The sequence below is a fragment of the Rhinoderma darwinii genome (genome assembly GCF_050947455.1).
Source record: "Rhinoderma darwinii isolate aRhiDar2 chromosome 5 unlocalized genomic scaffold, aRhiDar2.hap1 SUPER_5_unloc_45, whole genome shotgun sequence".
Lineage (NCBI taxonomy): Eukaryota > Metazoa > Chordata > Amphibia > Anura > Rhinodermatidae > Rhinoderma > Rhinoderma darwinii.
In genome coordinates, this window is record NW_027461804.1 from 711,959 (window position 1) to 733,189 (window position 21,231).

Genomic DNA, 21,231 nt, shown 5'->3' on the forward strand with positions numbered 1-21,231 from the left:
TTATGTGTTGACTAAAAGCAGATTCCAAAAGTGTTTTTTGTCTTTGCTATTGTTTCTGTCTTTCTGAAGGGATCTCCCCTTTTAATCCCATTATTTCAACACCTGTTGGACAATGCATGAGTGATAATGAGCTCATTGATTAAATGCAATTAATGAATAGATTGCCACCTCTTGTTGTGTGTCGTCTGTGTTTCTGTGTTTCCGGCATTTCACATTGGAACACCTCATTCACCTTCCTTGTCTTCTCTCCGCCCTCCCTTTTAGGTAAGTTAAAGAGCTGCACCTGAGCCAGCCACTGATTGATTGATTGATTGATTGATTGATTGATTGATTGATTGATTGATTGATTGATTGATTGATGCAGCACAACAGTCAAATAGTGGAGTGGAGTAGGGGAACAGCAAACAGCCAATAAAGCAGCCCGCCCGCTCGCCTGCCCGCCACAATGGACCTACCTGTGTACACTAGATGGATGTGATGGAATGTACTGTCGTCCCTACATTTCAAGAAGAAGTAAGAATTGCAGTTGCAACAAAGCCTTGCTTGCCTACAAAGAGAGCAGCAATTTGGATTTGTTACTATGTTACCTAGAAGAATAACAAACTGTGCAAGGATGGAGGTTGTAGGAGCAAGGAGAAGTTGTCTGTAAAGTTGGTGGATGCCTATTTTCCATTTTGCAGTCCCTTGTCTCCCTCTTGTGGCCTCCTGGAGGCAACTAGCTGTGCAAAAAAAAGACAGCCTGGCGGCCGGCTGTTGCAGTGTTGCCCTCTCAGGCAACACTGAGTGACTGACTGAGCCTCACCGTCTTATATAAAGTTCAGACGGAACTTTGCACGTGTCATAGTGGAGCCCTCAGGATTCCAGAGCCAGCTTTCTGACATCATAATGGGGCCTCAGAGATAAAAGCCTGGGCCCAGGCAGTGTTGGTCAGTGCTGCTCAGCAGGCAGCACTGGACTGGACTGGATTACAGCTGATACAAGGTGTGAAGGAACAAGGGGTGGCTGTGGGCATGCACTTGCTGCCGCTGCCAGTGTTTATCTGCATGGCAGCAGGGCATTTGGGCGTTGCCAGGAAGGCGTTTTTATGTAGATTCCTCCTCTTTCAGCACTGCATTGTGGTGCAAGCAAAAGAAGCAAATCCTGTCTGGCTTCCTCTCCGGCCTTTATTCACCTCCCGTGTAGCTGTGAGTGTGTGAGCCTGCAGGGCCCCATGGAATTGCCTAGAAGTAGGCTGAATCGCTGCAAGGGCTGAACAGCAGTATCGGGCAGGCTCGGGCAACGCGCGGCCCGTTCGGGTTATCGCTTCTCGGCCTTTTGGCTAAGATCAAGTGTAGTATCTGTTCTTATCAGTTTAATATCTGATACGTCCCCTATCTGGGGACCATATATAAAATGGATTTTTAGAACAGGGAGATGGAAATAGAGCTTGCTCTGTCCACTCCACGCATTGACCTGGTATTGCAGTATTTCCAGGACCGGTGCACCCTTTCCTTATGTGTTGACTAAAAGCAGATTCCAAAAGTGTTTTTTGTCTTTGCTATTGTTTCTGTCTTTCTGAAGGGATCTCCCCTTTTAATCCCATTATTTCAACACCTGTTGGACAATGCATGAGTGATAATGAGCTCATTGATTAAATGCAATTAATGAATAGATTGCCACCTCTTGTTGTGTGTCGTCTGTGTTTCTGTGTTTCCGGCATTTCACATTGGAACACCTCATTCACCTTCCTTGTCTTCTCTCCGCCCTCCCTTTTAGGTAAGTTAAAGAGCTGCACCTGAGCCAGCCACTGATTGATTGATTGATTGATTGATTGATTGATTGATTGATTGATTGATTGATTGATGCAGCACAACAGTCAAATAGTGGAGTGGAGTAGGGGAACAGCAAACAGCCAATAAAGCAGCCCGCCCGCTCGCCTGCCCGCCACAATGGACCTACCTGTGTACACTAGATGGATGTGATGGAATGTACTGTCGTCCCTACATTTCAAGAAGAAGTAAGAATTGCAGTTGCAACAAAGCCTTGCTTGCCTACAAAGAGAGCAGCAATTTGGATTTGTTACTATGTTACCTAGAAGAATAACAAACTGTGCAAGGATGGAGGTTGTAGGAGCAAGGAGAAGTTGTCTGTAAAGTTGGTGGATGCCTATTTTCCATTTTGCAGTCCCTTGTCTCCCTCTTGTGGCCTCCTGGAGGCAACTAGCTGTGCAAAAAAAAGACAGCCTGGCGGCCGGCTGTTGCAGTGTTGCCCTCTCAGGCAACACTGAGTGACTGACTGAGCCTCACCGTCTTATATAAAGTTCAGACGGAACTTTGCACGTGTCATAGTGGAGCCCTCAGGATTCCAGAGCCAGCTTTCTGACATCATAATGGGGCCTCAGAGATAAAAGCCTGGGCCCAGGCAGTGTTGGTCAGTGCTGCTCAGCAGGCAGCACTGGACTGGACTGGATTACAGCTGATACAAGGTGTGAAGGAACAAGGGGTGGCTGTGGGCATGCACTTGCTGCCGCTGCCAGTGTTTATCTGCATGGCAGCAGGGCATTTGGGCGTTGCCAGGAAGGCGTTTTTATGTAGATTCCTCCTCTTTCAGCACTGCATTGTGGTGCAAGCAAAAGAAGCAAATCCTGTCTGGCTTCCTCTCCGGCCTTTATTCACCTCCCGTGTAGCTGTGAGTGTGTGAGCCTGCAGGGCCCCATGGAATTGCCTAGAAGTAGGCTGAATCGCTGCAAGGGCTGAACAGCAGTATCGGGCAGGCTCGGGCAACGCGCGGCCCGTTCGGGTTATCGCTTCTCGGCCTTTTGGCTAAGATCAAGTGTAGTATCTGTTCTTATCAGTTTAATATCTGATACGTCCCCTATCTGGGGACCATATATTAAATGGATTTTTAGAACAGGGAGATGGAAATAGAGCTTGCTCTGTCCACTCCACGCATTGACCTGGTATTGCAGTATTTCCAGGACCGGTGCACCCTTTCCTTATGTGTTGACTAAAAGCAGATTCCAAAAGTGTTTTTTGTCTTTGCTATTGTTTCTGTCTTTCTGAAGGGATCTCCCCTTTTAATCCCATTATTTCAACACCTGTTGGACAATGCATGAGTGATAATGAGCTCATTGATTAAATGCAATTAATGAATAGATTGCCACCTCTTGTTGTGTGTCGTCTGTGTTTCTGTGTTTCCGGCATTTCACATTGGAACACCTCATTCACCTTCCTTGTCTTCTCTCCGCCCTCCCTTTTAGGTAAGTTAAAGAGCTGCACCTGAGCCAGCCACTGATTGATTGATTGATTGATTGATTGATTGATTGATGCAGCACAACAGTCAAATAGTGGAGTGGAGTAGGGGAACAGCAAACAGCCAATAAAGCAGCCCGCCCGCTCGCCTGCCTGCCACAATGGACCTACCTGTGTACACTAGATGGATGTGATGGAATGTACTGTCGTCCCTACATTTCAAGAAGAAGTAAGAATTGCAGTTGCAACAAAGCCTTGCTTGCCTACAAAGAGAGCAGCAATTTGGATTTGTTACTATGTTACCTAGAAGAATAACAAACTGTGCAAGGATGGAGGTTGTAGGAGCAAGGAGAAGTTGTCTGTAAAGTTGGTGGATGCCTATTTTCCATTTTGCAGTCCCTTGTCTCCCTCTTGTGGCCTCCTGGAGGCAACTAGCTGTGCAAAAAAAAGACAGCCTGGCGGCCGGCTGTTGCAGTGTTGCCCTCTCAGGCAACACTGAGTGACTGACTGAGCCTCACCGTCTTATATAAAGTTCAGACGGAACTTTGCACGTGTCATAGTGGAGCCCTCAGGATTCCAGAGCCAGCTTTCTGACATCATAATGGGGCCTCAGAGATAAAAGCCTGGGCCCAGGCAGTGTTGGTCAGTGCTGCTCAGCAGGCAGCACTGGACTGGACTGGATTACAGCTGATACAAGGTGTGAAGGAACAAGGGGTGGCTGTGGGCATGCACTTGCTGCCGCTGCCAGTGTTTATCTGCATGGCAGCAGGGCATTTGGGCGTTGCCAGGAAGGCGTTTTTATGTAGATTCCTCCTCATTCAGCACTGCATTGTGGTGCAAGCAAAAGAAGCAAATCCTGTCTGGCTTCCTCTCCGGCCTTTATTCACCTCCCGTGTAGCTGTGAGTGTGTGAGCCTGCAGGGCCCCATGGAATTGCCTAGAAGTAGGCTGAATCGCTGCAAGGGCTGAACAGCAGTATCGGGCAGGCTCGGGCAACGCGCGGCCCGTTCGGGTTATCGCTTCTCGGCCTTTTGGCTAAGATCAAGTGTAGTATCTGTTCTTATCAGTTTAATATCTGATACGTCCCCTATCTGGGGACCATATATTAAATGGATTTTTAGAACAGGGAGATGGAAATAGAGCTTGCTCTGTCCACTCCACGCATTGACCTGGTATTGCAGTATTTCCAGGACCGGTGCACCCTTTCCTTATGTGTTGACTAAAAGCAGATTCCAAAAGTGTTTTTTGTCTTTGCTATTGTTTCTGTCTTTCTGAAGGGATCTCCCCTTTTAATCCCATTATTTCAACACCTGTTGGACAATGCATGAGTGATAATGAGCTCATTGATTAAATGCAATTAATGAATAGATTGCCACCTCTTGTTGTGTGTCGTCTGTGTTTCTGTGTTTCCGGCATTTCACATTGGAACACCTCATTCACCTTCCTTGTCTTCTCTCCGCCCTCCCTTTTAGGTAAGTTAAAGAGCTGCACCTGAGCCAGCCACTGATTGATTGATTGATTGATTGATTGATTGATTGATTGATTGATTGATGCAGCACAACAGTCAAATAGTGGAGTGGAGTAGGGGAACAGCAAACAGCCAATAAAGCAGCCCGCCCGCTCGCCTGCCCGCCACAATGGACCTACCTGTGTACACTAGATGGATGTGATGGAATGTACTGTCGTCCCTACATTTCAAGAAGAAGTAAGAATTGCAGTTGCAACAAAGCCTTGCTTGCCTACAAAGAGAGCAGCAATTTGGATTTGTTACTATGTTACCTAGAAGAATAACAAACTGTGCAAGGATGGAGGTTGTAGGAGCAAGGAGAAGTTGTCTGTAAAGTTGGTGGATGCCTATTTTCCATTTTGCAGTCCCTTGTCTCCCTCTTGTGGCCTCCTGGAGGCAACTAGCTGTGCAAAAAAAAGACAGCCTGGCGGCCGGCTGTTGCAGTGTTGCCCTCTCAGGCAACACTGAGTGACTGACTGAGCCTCACCGTCTTATATAAAGTTCAGACGGAACTTTGCACGTGTCATAGTGGAGCCCTCAGGATTCCAGAGCCAGCTTTCTGACATCATAATGGGGCCTCAGAGATAAAAGCCTGGGCCCAGGCAGTGTTGGTCAGTGCTGCTCAGCAGGCAGCACTGGACTGGACTGGATTACAGCTGATACAAGGTGTGAAGGAACAAGGGGTGGCTGTGGGCATGCACTTGCTGCCGCTGCCAGTGTTTATCTGCATGGCAGCAGGGCATTTGGGCGTTGCCAGGAAGGCGTTTTTATGTAGATTCCTCCTCATTCAGCACTGCATTGTGGTGCAAGCAAAATAAGCAAATCCTGTCTGGCTTCCTCTCCGGCCTTTATTCACCTCCCGTGTAGCTGTGAGTGTGTGAGCCTGCAGGGCCCCATGGAATTGCCTAGAAGTAGGCTGAATCGCTGCAAGGGCTGAACAGCAGTATCGGGCAGGCTCGGGCAACGCGCGGCCCGTTCGGGTTATCGCTTCTCGGCCTTTTGGCTAAGATCAAGTGTAGTATCTGTTCTTATCAGTTTAATATCTGATACGTCCCCTATCTGGGGACCATATATTAAATGGATTTTTAGAACAGGGAGATGGAAATAGAGCTTGCTCTGTCCACTCCACGCATTGACCTGGTATTGCAGTATTTCCAGGACCGGTGCACCCTTTCCTTATGTGTTGACTAAAAGCAGATTCCAAAAGTGTTTTTTGTCTTTGCTATTGTTTCTGTCTTTCTGAAGGGATCTCCCCTTTTAATCCCATTATTTCAACACCTGTTGGACAATGCATGAGTGATAATGAGCTCATTGATTAAATGCAATTAATGAATAGATTGCCACCTCTTGTTGTGTGTCGTCTGTGTTTCTGTGTTTCCGGCATTTCACATTGGAACACCTCATTCACCTTCCTTGTCTTCTCTCCGCCCTCCCTTTTAGGTAAGTTAAAGAGCTGCACCTGAGCCAGCCACTGATTGATTGATTGATTGATTGATTGATTGATTGATGCAGCACAACAGTCAAATAGTGGAGTGGAGTAGGGGAACAGCAAACAGCCAATAAAGCAGCCCGCCCGCTCGCCTGCCCGCCACAATGGACCTACCTGTGTACACTAGATGGATGTGATGGAATGTACTGTCGTCCCTACATTTCAAGAAGAAGTAAGAATTGCAGTTGCAACAAAGCCTTGCTTGCCTACAAAGAGAGCAGCAATTTGGATTTGTTACTATGTTACCTAGAAGAATAACAAACTGTGCAAGGATGGAGGTTGTAGGAGCAAGGAGAAGTTGTCTGTAAAGTTGGTGGATGCCTATTTTCCATTTTGCAGTCCCTTGTCTCCCTCTTGTGGCCTCCTGGAGGCAACTAGCTGTGCAAAAAAAAGACAGCCTGGCGGCCGGCTGTTGCAGTGTTGCCCTCTCAGGCAACACTGAGTGACTGACTGAGCCTCACCGTCTTATATAAAGTTCAGACGGAACTTTGCACGTGTCATAGTGGAGCCCTCAGGATTCCAGAGCCAGCTTTCTGACATCATAATGGGGCCTCAGAGATAAAAGCCTGGGCCCAGGCAGTGTTGGTCAGTGCTGCTCAGCAGGCAGCACTGGACTGGACTGGATTACAGCTGATACAAGGTGTGAAGGAACAAGGGGTGGCTGTGGGCATGCACTTGCTGCCGCTGCCAGTGTTTATCTGCATGGCAGCAGGGCATTTGGGCGTTGCCAGGAAGGCGTTTTTATGTAGATTCCTCCTCTTTCAGCACTGCATTGTGGTGCAAGCAAAAGAAGCAAATCCTGTCTGGCTTCCTCTCCGGCCTTTATTCACCTCCCGTGTAGCTGTGAGTGTGTGAGCCTGCAGGGCCCCATGGAATTGCCTAGAAGTAGGCTGAATCGCTGCAAGGGCTGAACAGCAGTATCGGGCAGGCTCGGGCAACGCGCGGCCCGTTCGGGTTATCGCTTCTCGGCCTTTTGGCTAAGATCAAGTGTAGTATCTGTTCTTATCAGTTTAATATCTGATACGTCCCCTATCTGGGGACCATATATTAAATGGATTTTTAGAACAGGGAGATGGAAATAGAGCTTGCTCTGTCCACTCCACGCATTGACCTGGTATTGCAGTATTTCCAGGACCGGTGCACCCTTTCCTTATGTGTTGACTAAAAGCAGATTCCAAAAGTGTTTTTTGTCTTTGCTATTGTTTCTGTCTTTCTGAAGGGATCTCCCCTTTTAATCCCATTATTTCAACACCTGTTGGACAATGCATGAGTGATAATGAGCTCATTGATTAAATGCAATTAATGAATAGATTGCCACCTCTTGTTGTGTGTCGTCTGTGTTTCTGTGTTTCCGGCATTTCACATTGGAACACCTCATTCACCTTCCTTGTCTTCTCTCCGCCCTCCCTTTTAGGTAAGTTAAAGAGCTGCACCTGAGCCAGCCACTGATTGATTGATTGATTGATTGATTGATTGATTGATTGATTGATTGATTGATGCAGCACAACAGTCAAATAGTGGAGTGGAGTAGGGGAACAGCAAACAGCCAATAAAGCAGCCCGCCCGCTCGCCTGCCCGCCATAATGGACCTACCTGTGTACACTAGATGGATGTGATGGAATGTACTGTCGTCCCTACATTTCAAGAAGAAGTAAGAATTGCAGTTGCAACAAAGCCTTGCTTGCCTACAAAGAGAGCAGCAATTTGGATTTGTTACTATGTTACCTAGAAGAATAACAAACTGTGCAAGGATGGAGGTTGTAGGAGCAAGGAGAAGTTGTCTGTAAAGTTGGTGGATGCCTATTTTCCATTTTGCAGTCCCTTGTCTCCCTCTTGTGGCCTCCTGGAGGCAACTAGCTGTGCAAAAAAAAGACAGCCTGGCGGCCGGCTGTTGCAGTGTTGCCCTCTCAGGCAACACTGAGTGACTGACTGAGCCTCACCGTCTTATATAAAGTTCAGACGGAACTTTGCACGTGTCATAGTGGAGCCCTCAGGATTCCAGAGCCAGCTTTCTGACATCATAATGGGGCCTCAGAGATAAAAGCCTGGGCCCAGGCAGTGTTGGTCAGTGCTGCTCAGCAGGCAGCACTGGACTGGACTGGATTACAGCTGATACAAGGTGTGAAGGAACAAGGGGTGGCTGTGGGCATGCACTTGCTGCCGCTGCCAGTGTTTATCTGCATGGCAGCAGGGCATTTGGGCGTTGCCAGGAAGGCGTTTTTATGTAGATTCCTCCTCTTTCAGCACTGCATTGTGGTGCAAGCAAAAGAAGCAAATCCTGTCTGGCTTCCTCTCCGGCCTTTATTCACCTCCCGTGTAGCTGTGAGTGTGTGAGCCTGCAGGGCCCCATGGAATTGCCTAGAAGTAGGCTGAATCGCTGCAAGGGCTGAACAGCAGTATCGGGCAGGCTCGGGCAACGCGCGGCCCGTTCGGGTTATCGCTTCTCGGCCTTTTGGCTAAGATCAAGTGTAGTATCTGTTCTTATCAGTTTAATATCTGATACGTCCCCTATCTGGGGACCATATATTAAATGGATTTTTAGAAGAGGGAGATGGAAATAGAGCTTGCTCTGTCCACTCCACGCATTGACCTGGTATTGCAGTATTTCCAGGACCGGTGCACCCTTTCCTTATGTGTTGACTAAAAGCAGATTCCAAAAGTGTTTTTTGTCTTTGCTATTGTTTCTGTCTTTCTGAAGGGATCTCCCCTTTTAATCCCATTATTTCAACACCTGTTGGACAATGCATGAGTGATAATGAGCTCATTGATTAAATGCAATTAATGAATAGATTGCCACCTCTTGTTGTGTGTCGTCTGTGTTTCTGTGTTTCCGGCATTTCACATTGGAACACCTCATTCACCTTCCTTGTCTTCTCTCCGCCCTCCCTTTTAGGTAAGTTAAAGAGCTGCACCTGAGCCAGCCACTGATTGATTGATTGATTGATTGATTGATTGATTGATTGATTGATGCAGCACAACAGTCAAATAGTGGAGTGGAGTAGGGGAACAGCAAACAGCCAATAAAGCAGCCCGCCCGCTCGCCTGCCCGCCACAATGGACCTACCTGTGTACACTAGATGGATGTGATGGAATGTACTGTCGTCCCTACATTTCAAGAAGAAGTAAGAATTGCAGTTGCAACAAAGCCTTGCTTGCCTACAAAGAGAGCAGCAATTTGGATTTGTTACTATGTTACCTAGAAGAATAACAAACTGTGCAAGGATGGAGGTTGTAGGAGCAAGGAGAAGTTGTCTGTAAAGTTGGTGGATGCCTATTTTCCATTTTGCAGTCCCTTGTCTCCCTCTTGTGGCCTCCTGGAGGCAACTAGCTGTGCAAAAAAAAGACAGCCTGGCGGCCGGCTGTTGCAGTGTTGCCCTCTCAGGCAACACTGAGTGACTGACTGAGCCTCACCGTCTTATATAAAGTTCAGACGGAACTTTGCACGTGTCATAGTGGAGCCCTCAGGATTCCAGAGCCAGCTTTCTGACATCATAATGGGGCCTCAGAGATAAAAGCCTGGGCCCAGGCAGTGTTGGTCAGTGCTGCTCAGCAGGCAGCACTGGACTGGACTGGATTACAGCTGATACAAGGTGTGAAGGAACAAGGGGTGGCTGTGGGCATGCACTTGCTGCCGCTGCCAGTGTTTATCTGCATGGCAGCAGGGCATTTGGGCGTTGCCAGGAAGGCGTTTTTATGTAGATTCCTCCTCTTTCAGCACTGCATTGTGGTGCAAGCAAAAGAAGCAAATCCTGTCTGGCTTCCTCTCTGGCCTTTATTCACCTCCCGTGTAGCTGTGAGTGTGTGAGCCTGCAGGGCCCCATGGCATTGCCTAGAAGTAGGCTGAATCGCTGCAAGGGCTGAACAGCAGTATCGGGCAGGCTCGGGCAACGCGCGGCCCGTTCGGGTTATCGCTTCTCGGCCTTTTGGCTAAGATCAAGTGTAGTATCTGTTCTTATCAGTTTAATATCTGATACGTCCCCTATCTGGGGACCATATATTAAATGGATTTTTAGAACAGGGAGATGGAAATAGAGCTTGCTCTGTCCACTCCACGCATTGACCTGGTATTGCAGTATTTCCAGGACCGGTGCACCCTTTCCTTATGTGTTGACTAAAAGCAGATTCCAAAAGTGTTTTTTGTCTTTGCTATTGTTTCTGTCTTTCTGAAGGGATCTCCCCTTTTAATCCCATTATTTCAACACCTGTTGGACAATGCATGAGTGATAATGAGCTCATTGATTAAATGCAATTAATGAATAGATTGCCACCTCTTGTTGTGTGTCGTCTGTGTTTCTGTGTTTCTGGCATTTCACATTGGAACACCTCATTCACCTTCCTTGTCTTCTCTCCGCCCTCCCTTTTAGGTAAGTTAAAGAGCTGCACCTGAGCCAGCCACTGATTGATTGATTGATTGATTGATTGATTGATTGATTGATTGATTGATTGATGCAGCACAACAGTCAAATAGTGGAGTGGAGTAGGGGAACAGCAAACAGCCAATAAAGCAGCCCGCCCGCTCGCCTGCCCGCCACAATGGACCTACCTGTGTACACTAGATGGATGTGATGGAATGTACTGTCGTCCCTACATTTCAAGAAGAAGTAAGAATTGCAGTTGCAACAAAGCCTTGCTTGCCTACAAAGAGAGCAGCAATTTGGATTTGTTACTATGTTACCTAGAAGAATAACAAACTGTGCAAGGATGGAGGTTGTAGGAGCAAGGAGAAGTTGTCTGTAAAGTTGGTGGATGCCTATTTTCCATTTTGCAGTCCCTTGTCTCCCTCTTGTGGCCTCCTGGAGGCAACTAGCTGTGCAAAAAAAAGACAGCCTGGCGGCCGGCTGTTGCAGTGTTGCCCTCTCAGGCAACACTGAGTGACTGACTGAGCCTCACCGTCTTATATAAAGTTCAGACGGAACTTTGCACGTGTCATAGTGGAGCCCTCAGGATTCCAGAGCCAGCTTTCTGACATCATAATGGGGCCTCAGAGATAAAAGCCTGGGCCCAGGCAGTGTTGGTCAGTGCTGCTCAGCAGGCAGCACTGGACTGGACTGGATTACAGCTGATACAAGGTGTGAAGGAACAAGGGGTGGCTGTGGGCATGCACTTGCTGCCGCTGCCAGTGTTTATCTGCATGGCAGCAGGGCATTTGGGCGTTGCCAGGAAGGCGTTTTTATGTAGATTCCTCCTCTTTCAGCACTGCATTGTGGTGCAAGCAAAAGAAGCAAATCCTGTCTGGCTTCCTCTCTGGCCTTTATTCACCTCCCGTGTAGCTGTGAGTGTGTGAGCCTGCAGGGCCCCATGGCATTGCCTAGAAGTAGGCTGAATCGCTGCAAGGGCTGAACAGCAGTATCGGGCAGGCTCGGGCAACGCGCGGCCCGTTCGGGTTATCGCTTCTCGGCCTTTTGGCTAAGATCAAGTGTAGTATCTGTTCTTATCAGTTTAATATCTGATACGTCCCCTATCTGGGGACCATATATTAAATGGATTTTTAGAACAGGGAGATGGAAATAGAGCTTGCTCTGTCCACTCCACGCATTGACCTGGTATTGCAGTATTTCCAGGACCGGTGCACCCTTTCCTTATGTGTTGACTAAAAGCAGATTCCAAAAGTGTTTTTTGTCTTTGCTATTGTTTCTGTCTTTCTGAAGGGATCTCCCCTTTTAATCCCATTATTTCAACACCTGTTGGACAATGCATGAGTGATAATGAGCTCATTGATTAAATGCAATTAATGAATAGATTGCCACCTCTTGTTGTGTGTCGTCTGTGTTTCTGTGTTTCTGGCATTTCACATTGGAACACCTCATTCACCTTCCTTGTCTTCTCTCCGCCCTCCCTTTTAGGTAAGTTAAAGAGCTGCACCTGAGCCAGCCACTGATTGATTGATTGATTGATTGATTGATTGATTGATTGATTGATTGATTGATGCAGCACAACAGTCAAATAGTGGAGTGGAGTAGGGGAACAGCAAACAGCCAATAAAGCAGCCCGCCCGCTCGCCTGCCCGCCACAATGGACCTACCTGTGTACACTAGATGGATGTGATGGAATGTACTGTCGTCCCTACATTTCAAGAAGAAGTAAGAATTGCAGTTGCAACAAAGCCTTGCTTGCCTACAAAGAGAGCAGCAATTTGGATTTGTTACTATGTTACCTAGAAGAATAACAAACTGTGCAAGGATGGAGGTTGTAGGAGCAAGGAGAAGTTGTCTGTAAAGTTGGTGGATGCCTATTTTCCATTTTGCAGTCCCTTGTCTCCCTCTTGTGGCCTCCTGGAGGCAACTAGCTGTGCAAAAAAAAGACAGCCTGGCGGCCGGCTGTTGCAGTGTTGCCCTCTCAGGCAACACTGAGTGACTGACTGAGCCTCACCGTCTTATATAAAGTTCAGACGGAACTTTGCACGTGTCATAGTGGAGCCCTCAGGATTCCAGAGCCAGCTTTCTGACATCATAATGGGGCCTCAGAGATAAAAGCCTGGGCCCAGGCAGTGTTGGTCAGTGCTGCTCAGCAGGCAGCACTGGACTGGACTGGATTACAGCTGATACAAGGTGTGAAGGAACAAGGGGTGGCTGTGGGCATGCACTTGCTGCCGCTGCCAGTGTTTATCTGCATGGCAGCAGGGCATTTGGGCGTTGCCAGGAAGGCGTTTTTATGTAGATTCCTCCTCTTTCAGCACTGCATTGTGGTGCTGTGGTGCAAGCAAAAGAAGCAAATCCTGTCTGGCTTCCTCTCCGGCCTTTATTCACCTCCCGTGTAGCTGTGAGTGTGTGAGCCTGCAGGGCCCCATGGAATTGCCTAGAAGTAGGCTGAATCGCTGCAAGGGCTGAACAGCAGTATCGGGCAGGCTCGGGCAACGCGCGGCCCGTTCGGGTTATCGCTTCTCGGCCTTTTGGCTAAGATCAAGTGTAGTATCTGTTCTTATCAGTTTAATATCTGATACGTCCCCTATCTGGGGACCATATATTAAATGGATTTTTAGAACAGGGAGATGGAAATAGAGCTTGCTCTGTCCACTCCACGCATTGACCTGGTATTGCAGTATTTCCAGGACCGGTGCACCCTTTCCTTATGTGTTGACTAAAAGCAGATTCCAAAAGTGTTTTTTGTCTTTGCTATTGTTTCTGTCTTTCTGAAGGGATCTCCCCTTTTAATCCCATTATTTCAACACCTGTTGGACAATGCATGAGTGATAATGAGCTCATTGATTAAATGCAATTAATGAATAGATTGCCACCTCTTGTTGTGTGTCGTCTGTGTTTCTGTGTTTCCGGCATTTCACATTGGAACACCTCATTCACCTTCCTTGTCTTCTCTCCGCCCTCCCTTTTAGGTAAGTTAAAGAGCTGCACCTGAGCCAGCCACTGATTGATTGATTGATTGATTGATTGATTGATTGATTGATTGATTGATTGATTTATTGATTGATTGATGCAGCACAACAGTCAAATAGTGGAGTGGAGTAGGGGAACAGCAAACAGCCAATAAAGCAGCCCGCCCGCTCGCCTGCCCGCCACAATGGACCTACCTGTGTACACTAGATGGATGTGATGGAATGTACTGTCGTCCCTACATTTCAAGAAGAAGTAAGAATTGCAGTTGCAACAAAGCCTTGCTTGCCTACAAAGAGAGCAGCAATTTGGATTTGTTACTATGTTACCTAGAAGAATAACAAACTGTGCAAGGATGGAGGTTGTAGGAGCAAGGAGAAGTTGTCTGTAAAGTTGGTGGATGCCTATTTTCCATTTTGCAGTCCCTTGTCTCCCTCTTGTGGCCTCCTGGAGGCAACTAGCTGTGCAAAAAAAAGACAGCCTGGCGGCCGGCTGTTGCAGTGTTGCCCTCTCAGGCAACACTGAGTGACTGACTGAGCCTCACCGTCTTATATAAAGTTCAGACGGAACTTTGCACGTGTCATAGTGGAGCCCTCAGGATTCCAGAGCCAGCTTTCTGACATCATAATGGGGCCTCAGAGATAAAAGCCTGGGCCCAGGCAGTGTTGGTCAGTGCTGCTCAGCAGGCAGCACTGGACTGGACTGGATTACAGCTGATACAAGGTGTGAAGGAACAAGGGGTGGCTGTGGGCATGCACTTGCTGCCGCTGCCAGTGTTTATCTGCATGGCAGCAGGGCATTTGGGCGTTGCCAGGAAGGCGTTTTTATGTAGATTCCTCCTCTTTCAGCACTGCATTGTGGTGCAAGCAAAAGAAGCAAATCCTGTCTGGCTTCCTCTCCGGCCTTTATTCACCTCCCGTGTAGCTGTGAGTGTGTGAGCCTGCAGGGCCCCATGGAATTGCCTAGAAGTAGGCTGAATCGCTGCAAGGGCTGAACAGCAGTATCGGGCAGGCTCGGGCAACGCGCGGCCCGTTCGGGTTATCGCTTCTCGGCCTTTTGGCTAAGATCAAGTGTAGTATCTGTTCTTATCAGTTTAATATCTGATACGTCCCCTATCTGGGGACCATATATTAAATGGATTTTTAGAACAGGGAGATGGAAATAGAGCTTGCTCTGTCCACTCCACGCATTGACCTGGTATTGCAGTATTTCCAGGACCGGTGCACCCTTTCCTTATGTGTTGACTAAAAGCAGATTCCAAAAGTGTTTTTTGTCTTTGCTATTGTTTCTGTCTTTCTGAAGGGATCTCCCCTTTTAATCCCATTATTTCAACACCTGTTGGACAATGCATGAGTGATAATGAGCTCATTGATTAAATGCAATTAATGAATAGATTGCCACCTCTTGTTGTGTGTCGTCTGTGTTTCTGTGTTTCCGGCATTTCACATTGGAACACCTCATTCACCTTCCTTGTCTTCTCTCCGCCCTCCCTTTTAGGTAAGTTAAAGAGCTGCACCTGAGCCAGCCACTGATTGATTGATTGATTGATTGATTGATTGATTGATTGATTGATTGATTGATTGATGCAGCACAACAGTCAAATAGTGGAGTGGAGTAGGGGAACAGCAAACAGCCAATAAAGCAGCCCGCCCGCTCGCCTGCCCGCCACAATGGACCTACCTGTGTACACTAGATGGATGTGATGGAATGTACTGTCGTCCCTACATTTCAAGAAGAAGTAAGAATTGCAGTTGCAACAAAGCCTTGCTTGCCTACAAAGAGAGCAGCAATTTGGATTTGTTACTATGTTACCTAGAAGAATAACAAACTGTGCAAGGATGTAGGTTGTAGGAGCAAGGAGAAGTTGTCTGTAAAGTTGGTGGATGCCTATTTTCCATTTTGCAGTCCCTTGTCTCCCTCTTGTGGCCTCCTGGAGGCAACTAGCTGTGCAAAAAAAAGACAGCCTGGCGGCCGGCTGTTGCAGTGTTGCCCTCTCAGGCAACACTGAGTGACTGACTGAGCCTCACCGTCTTATATAAAGTTCAGACGGAACTTTGCACGTGTCATAGTGGAGCCCTCAGGATTCCAGAGCCAGCTTTCTGACATCATAATGGGGCCTCAGAGATAAAAGCCTGGGCCCAGGCAGTGTTGGTCAGTGCTGCTCAGCAGGCAGCACTGGACTGGACTGGATTACAGCTGATACAAGGTGTGAAGGAACAAGGGGTGGCTGTGGGCATGCACTTTCTGCCGCTGCCAGTGTTTATCTGCATGGCAGCAGGGCATTTGGGCGTTGCCAGGAAGGTGTTTTTATGTAGATTCCTCCTCTTTCAGCACTGCATTGTGGTGCAAGCAAAAGAAGCAAATCCTGTCTGGCTTCCTCTCCGGCCTTTATTCACCTCCCGTGTAGCTGTGAGTGTGTGAGCCTGCAGGGCCCCATGGAATTGCCTAGAAGTAGGCTGAATCGCTGCAAGGGCTGAACAGCAGTATCGGGCAGGCTCGGGCAACGCGCGGCCCGTTCGGGTTATCGCTTCTCGGCCTTTTGGCTAAGATCAAGTGTAGTATCTGTTCTTATCAGTTTAATATCTGATACGTCCCCTATCTGGGGACCATATATTAAATGGATTTTTAGAACAGGGAGATGGAAATAGAGCTTGCTCTGTCCACTCCACGCATTGACCTGGTATTGCAGTATTTCCAGGACCGGTGCACCTTTTCCTTATGTGTTGACTAAAAGCAGATTCCAAAAGTGTTTTTTGTCTTTGCTATTGTTTCTGTCTTTCTGAAGGGATCTCCCCTTTTAATCCCATTATTTCAACACCTGTTGGACAATGCATGAGTGATAATGAGCTCATTGATTAAATGCAATTAATGAATAGATTGCCACCTCTTGTTGTGTGTCGTCTGTGTTTCTGTGTTTCCGGCATTTCACATTGGAACACCTCATTCACCTTCCTTGTCTTCTCTCCGCCCTCCCTTTTAGGTAAGTTAAAGAGCTGCACCTGAGCCAGCCACTGATTGATTGATTGATTGATTGATTGATTGATTGATTGATTGATTGATTGATTGATGCAGCACAACAGTCAAATAGTGGAGTGGAGTAGGGGAACAGCAAACAGCCAATAAAGCAGCCCGCCCGCTCGCCTGCCCGCCACAATGGACCTACCTGTGTACACTAGATGGATGTGATGGAATGTACTGTCGTCCCTACATTTCAAGAAGAAGTAAGAATTGCAGTTGCAACAAAGCCTTGCTTGCCTACAAAGAGAGCAGCAATTTGGATTTGTTACTATGTTACCTAGAAGAATAACAAACTGTGCAAGGATGGAGGTTGTAGGAGCAAGGAGAAGTTGTCTGTAAAGTTGGTGGATGCCTATTTTCCATTTTGCAGTCCCTTGTCTCCCTCTTGTGGCCTCCTGGAGGCAACTAGCTGTGCAAAAAAAAGACAGCCTGGCGGCCGGCTGTTGCAGTGTTGCCCTCTCAGGCAACACTGAGTGACTGACTGAGCCTCACCGTCTTATATAAAGTTCAGACGGAACTTTGCACGTGTCATAGTGGAGCCCTCAGGATTCCAGAGCCAGCTTTCTGACATCATAATGGGGCCTCAGAGATAAAAGCCTGGGCCCAGGCAGTGTTGGTCAGTGCTGCTCAGCAGGCAGCACTGGACTGGACTGGATTACAGCTGATACAAGGTGTGAAGGAACAAGGGGTGGCTGTGGGCATGCACTTGCTGCCGCTGCCAGTGTTTATCTGCATGGCAGCAGGGCATTTGGGCGTTGCCAGGAAGGCGTTTTTATGTAGATTCCTCCTCTTTCAGCACTGCATTGTGGTGCAAGCAAAAGAAGCAAATCCTGTCTGGCTTCCTCTCCGGCCTTTATTCACCTCCCGTGTAGCTGTGAGTGTGTGAGCCTGCAGGGCCCCATGGAATTGCCTAGAAGTAGGCTGAATCGCTGCAAGGGCTGAACAGCAGTATCGGGCAGGCTCGGGCAACGCGCGGCCCGTTCGGGTTATCGCTTCTCGGCCTTTTGGCTAAGATCAAGTGTAGTATCTGTTCTTATCAGTTTAATATCTGATACGTCCCCTATCTGGGGACCATATATTAAATGGATTTTTAGAACAGGGAGATGGAAATAGAGCTTGCTCTGTCCACTCCACGCATTGACCTGGTATTGCAGTATTTCCAGGACCGGTGCACCCTTTCCTTATGTGTTGACTAAAAGCAGATTCCAAAAGTGTTTTTTGTCTTTGCTATTGTTTCTGTCTTTCTGAAGGGATCTCCCCTTTTAATCCCATTATTTCAACACCTGTTGGACAATGCATGAGTGATAATGAGCTCATTGATTAAATGCAATTAATGAATAGATTGCCACCTCTTGTTGTGTGTCGTCTGTGTTTCTGTGTTTCCGGCATTTCACATTGGAACACCTCATTCACCTTCCTTGTCTTCTCTCCGCCCTCCCTTTTAGGTAAGTTAAAGAGCTGCACCTGAGCCAGCCACTGATTGATTGATTGATTGATTGATTGATTGATTGATTGATTGATTGATTGATTGATTGATTGATGCAGCACAACAGTCAAATAGTGGAGTGGAGTAGGGGAACAGCAAACAGCCAATAAAGCAGCCCGCCCGCTCGCCTGCCCGCCACAATGGACCTACCTGTGTACACTAGATGGATGTGATGGAATGTACTGTCGTCCCTACATTTCAAGAAGAAGTAAGAATTGCAGTTGCAACAAAGCCTTGCTTGCCTACAAAGAGAGCAGCAATTTGGATTTGTTACTATGTTACCTAGAAGAATAACAAACTGTGCAAGGATGGAGGTTGTAGGAGCAAGGAGAAGTTGTCTGTAAAGTTGGTGGATGCCTATTTTCCATTTTGCAGTCCCTTGTCTCCCTCTTGTGGCCTCCTGGAGGCAACTAGCTGTGCAAAAAAAAGACAGCCTGGCGGCCGGCTGTTGCAGTGTTGCCCTCTCAGGCAACACTGAGTGACTGACTGAGCCTCACCGTCTTATATAAAGTTCAGACGGAACTTTGCACGTGTCATAGTGGAGCCCTCAGGATTCCAGAGCCAGCTTTCTGACATCATAATGGGGCCTCAGAGATAAAAGCCTGGGCCCAGGCAGTGTTGGTCAGTGCTGCTCAGCAGGCAGCACTGGACTGGACTGGATTACAGCTGATACAAGGTGTGAAGGAACAAGGGGTGGCTGTGGGCATGCACTTGCTGCCGCTGCCAGTGTTTATCTGCATGGCAGCAGGGCATTTGGGCGTTGCCAGGAAGGCGTTTTTATGTAGATTCCTCCTCTTTCAGCACTGCATTGTGGTGCAAGCAAAAGAAGCAAATCCTGTCTGGCTTCCTCTCCGGCCTTTATTCACCTCCCGTGTAGCTGTGAGTGTGTGAGCCTGCAGGGCCCCATGGAATTGCCTAGAAGTAGGCTGAATCGCTGCAAGGGCTGAACAGCAGTATCGGGCAGGCTCGGGCAACGCGCGGCCCGTTCGGGTTATCGCTTCTCGGCCTTTTGGCTAAGATCAAGTGTAGTATCTGTTCTTATCAGTTTAATATCTGATACGTCCCCTATCTGGGGACCATATATTAAATGGATTTTTAGAACAGGGAGATGGAAATAGAGCTTGCTCTGTCCACTCCACGCATTGACCTGGTATTGCAGTATTTCCAGGACCGGTGCACCCTTTCCTTATGTGTTGACTAAAAGCAGATTCCAAAAGTGTTTTTTGTCTTTGCTATTGTTTCTGTCTTTCTGAAGGGATCTCCCCTTTTAATCCCATTATTTCAACACCTGTTGGACAATGCATGAGTGATAATGAGCTCATTGATTAAATGCAATTAATGAATAGATTGCCACCTCTTGTTGTGTGTCGTCTGTGTTTCTGTGTTTCCGGCATTTCACATTGGAACACCTCATTCACCTTCCTTGTCTTCTCTCCGCCCTTTTAGGTAAGTTAAAGAGCTGCACCTGAGCCAGCCACTGATTGATTGATTGATTGATTGATTGATTGATTGATTGATTGATTGATGCAGCACAACAGTCAAATAGTGGAGTGGAGTAGGGGAACAGCAAACAGCCAATAAAGCAGCCCGCCCGCTCGCCTGCCCGCCACAATGGACCTACCTGTGTACACTAGATGGATGTGATGGAATGTACTGTCGTCCCTACATTTCAAGAAGAAGTAAGAATTGCAGTTGCAACAAAGCCTTGCTTGCCTACAAAGAGAGCAGCAATTTGGATTTGTTACTATGTTACCTAGAAGAATAACAAACTGTGCAAGGATGGAGGTTGTAGGAGCAAGGAGAAGTTGTCTGTAAAGTTGGTGGATGCCTATTTTCCATTTTGCAGTCCCTTGTCTCCCTCTTGTGGCCTCCTGGAGGCAACTAGCTGTGCAAAAAAAAGACAGCCTGGCGGCCGGCTGTTGCAGTGTTGCCCTCTCAGGCAACACTGAGTGACTGACTGAGCCTCACCGTCTTATATAAAGTTCAGACGGAACTTTGCACGTGTCATAGTGGAGCCCTCAGGATTCCAGAGCCAGCTTTCTGACATCATAATGGGGCCTCAGAGATAAAAGCCTGGGCCCAGGCAGTGTTGGTCAGTGCTGCTCAGCAGGCAGCACTGGACTGGACTGGATTACAGCTGATACAAGGTGTGAAGGAACAAGGGGTGGCTGTGGGCATGCACTTGCTGCCGCTGCCAGTGTTTATCTGCATGGCAGCAGGGCATTTGGGCGTTGCCAGGAAGGCGTTTTTATGTAGATTCCTCCTCTTTCAGCACTGCATTGTGGTGCAAGCAAAAGAAGCAAATCCTGTCTGGCTTCCTCTCCGGCCTTTATTCACCTCCCGTGTAGCTGTGAGTGTGTGAGCCTGCAGGGCCCCATGGAATTGCCTAGAAGTAGGCTGAATCGCTGCAAGGGCTGAACAGCAGTATCGGGCAGGCTCGGGCAACGCGCGGCCCGTTCGGGTTATCGCTTCTCGGCCTTTTGGCTAAGATCAAGTGTAGTATCTGTTCTTATCAGTTTAATATCTGATACGTCCCCTATCTGGGGACCATATATTAAATGGATTTTTAGAACAGGGAGATGGAAATAGAGCTTGCTCTGTCCACTCCACGCATTGACCTGGTATTGCAGTATTTCCAGGACCGGTGCACCCTTTCCTTATGTGTTGACTAAAAGCAGATTCCAAAAGTGTTTTTTGTCTTTGCTATTGTTTCTGTCTTTCTGAAGGGATCTCCCCTTTTAATCCCATTATTTCAACACCTGTTGGACAATGCATGAGTGATAATGAGCTCATTGATTAAATGCAATTAATGAATAGATTGCCACCTCTTGTTGTGTGTCGTCTGTGTTTCTGTGTTTCCGGCATTTCACATTGGAACACCTCATTCACCTTCCTTGTCTTCTCTCCGCCCTCCCTTTTAGGTAAGTTAAAGAGCTGCACCTGAGCCAGCCACTGATTGATTGATTGATTGATTGATTGATTGATTGATTGATTGATTGATTGATTGATGCAGCACAACAGTCAAATAGTGGAGTGGAGTAGGGGAACAGCAAACAGCCAATAAAGCAGCCCGCCCGCTCGCCTGCCCGCCACAATGGACCTACCTGTGTACACTAGATGGATGTGATGGAATGTACTGTCGTCCCTACATTTCAAGAAGAAGTAAGAATTGCA

The 21,231-nt window shown here is 47.6% G+C and overlaps 14 non-coding genes across 14 annotated transcripts; all 14 read left to right on the forward strand.

Annotated features, from left to right (window-relative positions):
* The first annotated feature begins 1,298 nt into the window (after nucleotides 1–1,298).
* LOC142693805 (U2 spliceosomal RNA) lies at nucleotides 1,299–1,489 on the forward strand. Its single transcript, XR_012862108.1, has one exon. It is a non-coding gene; the product is annotated as a U2 spliceosomal RNA (small nuclear RNA).
* Nucleotides 1,490–2,781: 1,292 nt separating this feature from the next.
* On the forward strand, nucleotides 2,782–2,972 carry LOC142694283 (U2 spliceosomal RNA). The gene has a single exon (XR_012862538.1). It is a non-coding gene; the product is annotated as a U2 spliceosomal RNA (small nuclear RNA).
* A 1,272-nt stretch (nucleotides 2,973–4,244) lies between these two features.
* LOC142694284 (U2 spliceosomal RNA) lies at nucleotides 4,245–4,435 on the forward strand. The gene has a single exon (XR_012862539.1). It is a non-coding gene; the product is annotated as a U2 spliceosomal RNA (small nuclear RNA).
* A 1,284-nt stretch (nucleotides 4,436–5,719) lies between these two features.
* Nucleotides 5,720–5,910, forward strand: LOC142694286 (U2 spliceosomal RNA). The gene has a single exon (XR_012862540.1). It is a non-coding gene; the product is annotated as a U2 spliceosomal RNA (small nuclear RNA).
* Nucleotides 5,911–7,182: 1,272 nt separating this feature from the next.
* Nucleotides 7,183–7,373, forward strand: LOC142694287 (U2 spliceosomal RNA). Its single transcript, XR_012862541.1, has one exon. It is a non-coding gene; the product is annotated as a U2 spliceosomal RNA (small nuclear RNA).
* A 1,288-nt stretch (nucleotides 7,374–8,661) lies between these two features.
* On the forward strand, nucleotides 8,662–8,852 carry LOC142694380 (U2 spliceosomal RNA). The gene has a single exon (XR_012862625.1). It is a non-coding gene; the product is annotated as a U2 spliceosomal RNA (small nuclear RNA).
* A 1,280-nt stretch (nucleotides 8,853–10,132) lies between these two features.
* LOC142694289 (U2 spliceosomal RNA) lies at nucleotides 10,133–10,323 on the forward strand. Its single transcript, XR_012862543.1, has one exon. It is a non-coding gene; the product is annotated as a U2 spliceosomal RNA (small nuclear RNA).
* A 1,288-nt stretch (nucleotides 10,324–11,611) lies between these two features.
* Nucleotides 11,612–11,802, forward strand: LOC142694290 (U2 spliceosomal RNA). The gene has a single exon (XR_012862544.1). It is a non-coding gene; the product is annotated as a U2 spliceosomal RNA (small nuclear RNA).
* Nucleotides 11,803–13,098: 1,296 nt separating this feature from the next.
* Nucleotides 13,099–13,289, forward strand: LOC142694291 (U2 spliceosomal RNA). Its single transcript, XR_012862545.1, has one exon. It is a non-coding gene; the product is annotated as a U2 spliceosomal RNA (small nuclear RNA).
* A 1,304-nt stretch (nucleotides 13,290–14,593) lies between these two features.
* Nucleotides 14,594–14,784, forward strand: LOC142694292 (U2 spliceosomal RNA). Its single transcript, XR_012862546.1, has one exon. It is a non-coding gene; the product is annotated as a U2 spliceosomal RNA (small nuclear RNA).
* Nucleotides 14,785–16,076: 1,292 nt separating this feature from the next.
* LOC142694372 (U2 spliceosomal RNA) lies at nucleotides 16,077–16,267 on the forward strand. The gene has a single exon (XR_012862619.1). It is a non-coding gene; the product is annotated as a U2 spliceosomal RNA (small nuclear RNA).
* Nucleotides 16,268–17,559: 1,292 nt separating this feature from the next.
* Nucleotides 17,560–17,750, forward strand: LOC142694293 (U2 spliceosomal RNA). The gene has a single exon (XR_012862547.1). It is a non-coding gene; the product is annotated as a U2 spliceosomal RNA (small nuclear RNA).
* Nucleotides 17,751–19,050: 1,300 nt separating this feature from the next.
* LOC142694294 (U2 spliceosomal RNA) lies at nucleotides 19,051–19,241 on the forward strand. Its single transcript, XR_012862548.1, has one exon. It is a non-coding gene; the product is annotated as a U2 spliceosomal RNA (small nuclear RNA).
* Nucleotides 19,242–20,521: 1,280 nt separating this feature from the next.
* LOC142694295 (U2 spliceosomal RNA) lies at nucleotides 20,522–20,712 on the forward strand. Its single transcript, XR_012862549.1, has one exon. It is a non-coding gene; the product is annotated as a U2 spliceosomal RNA (small nuclear RNA).
* The last annotated feature ends 519 nt before the right edge of the window (nucleotides 20,713–21,231 follow it).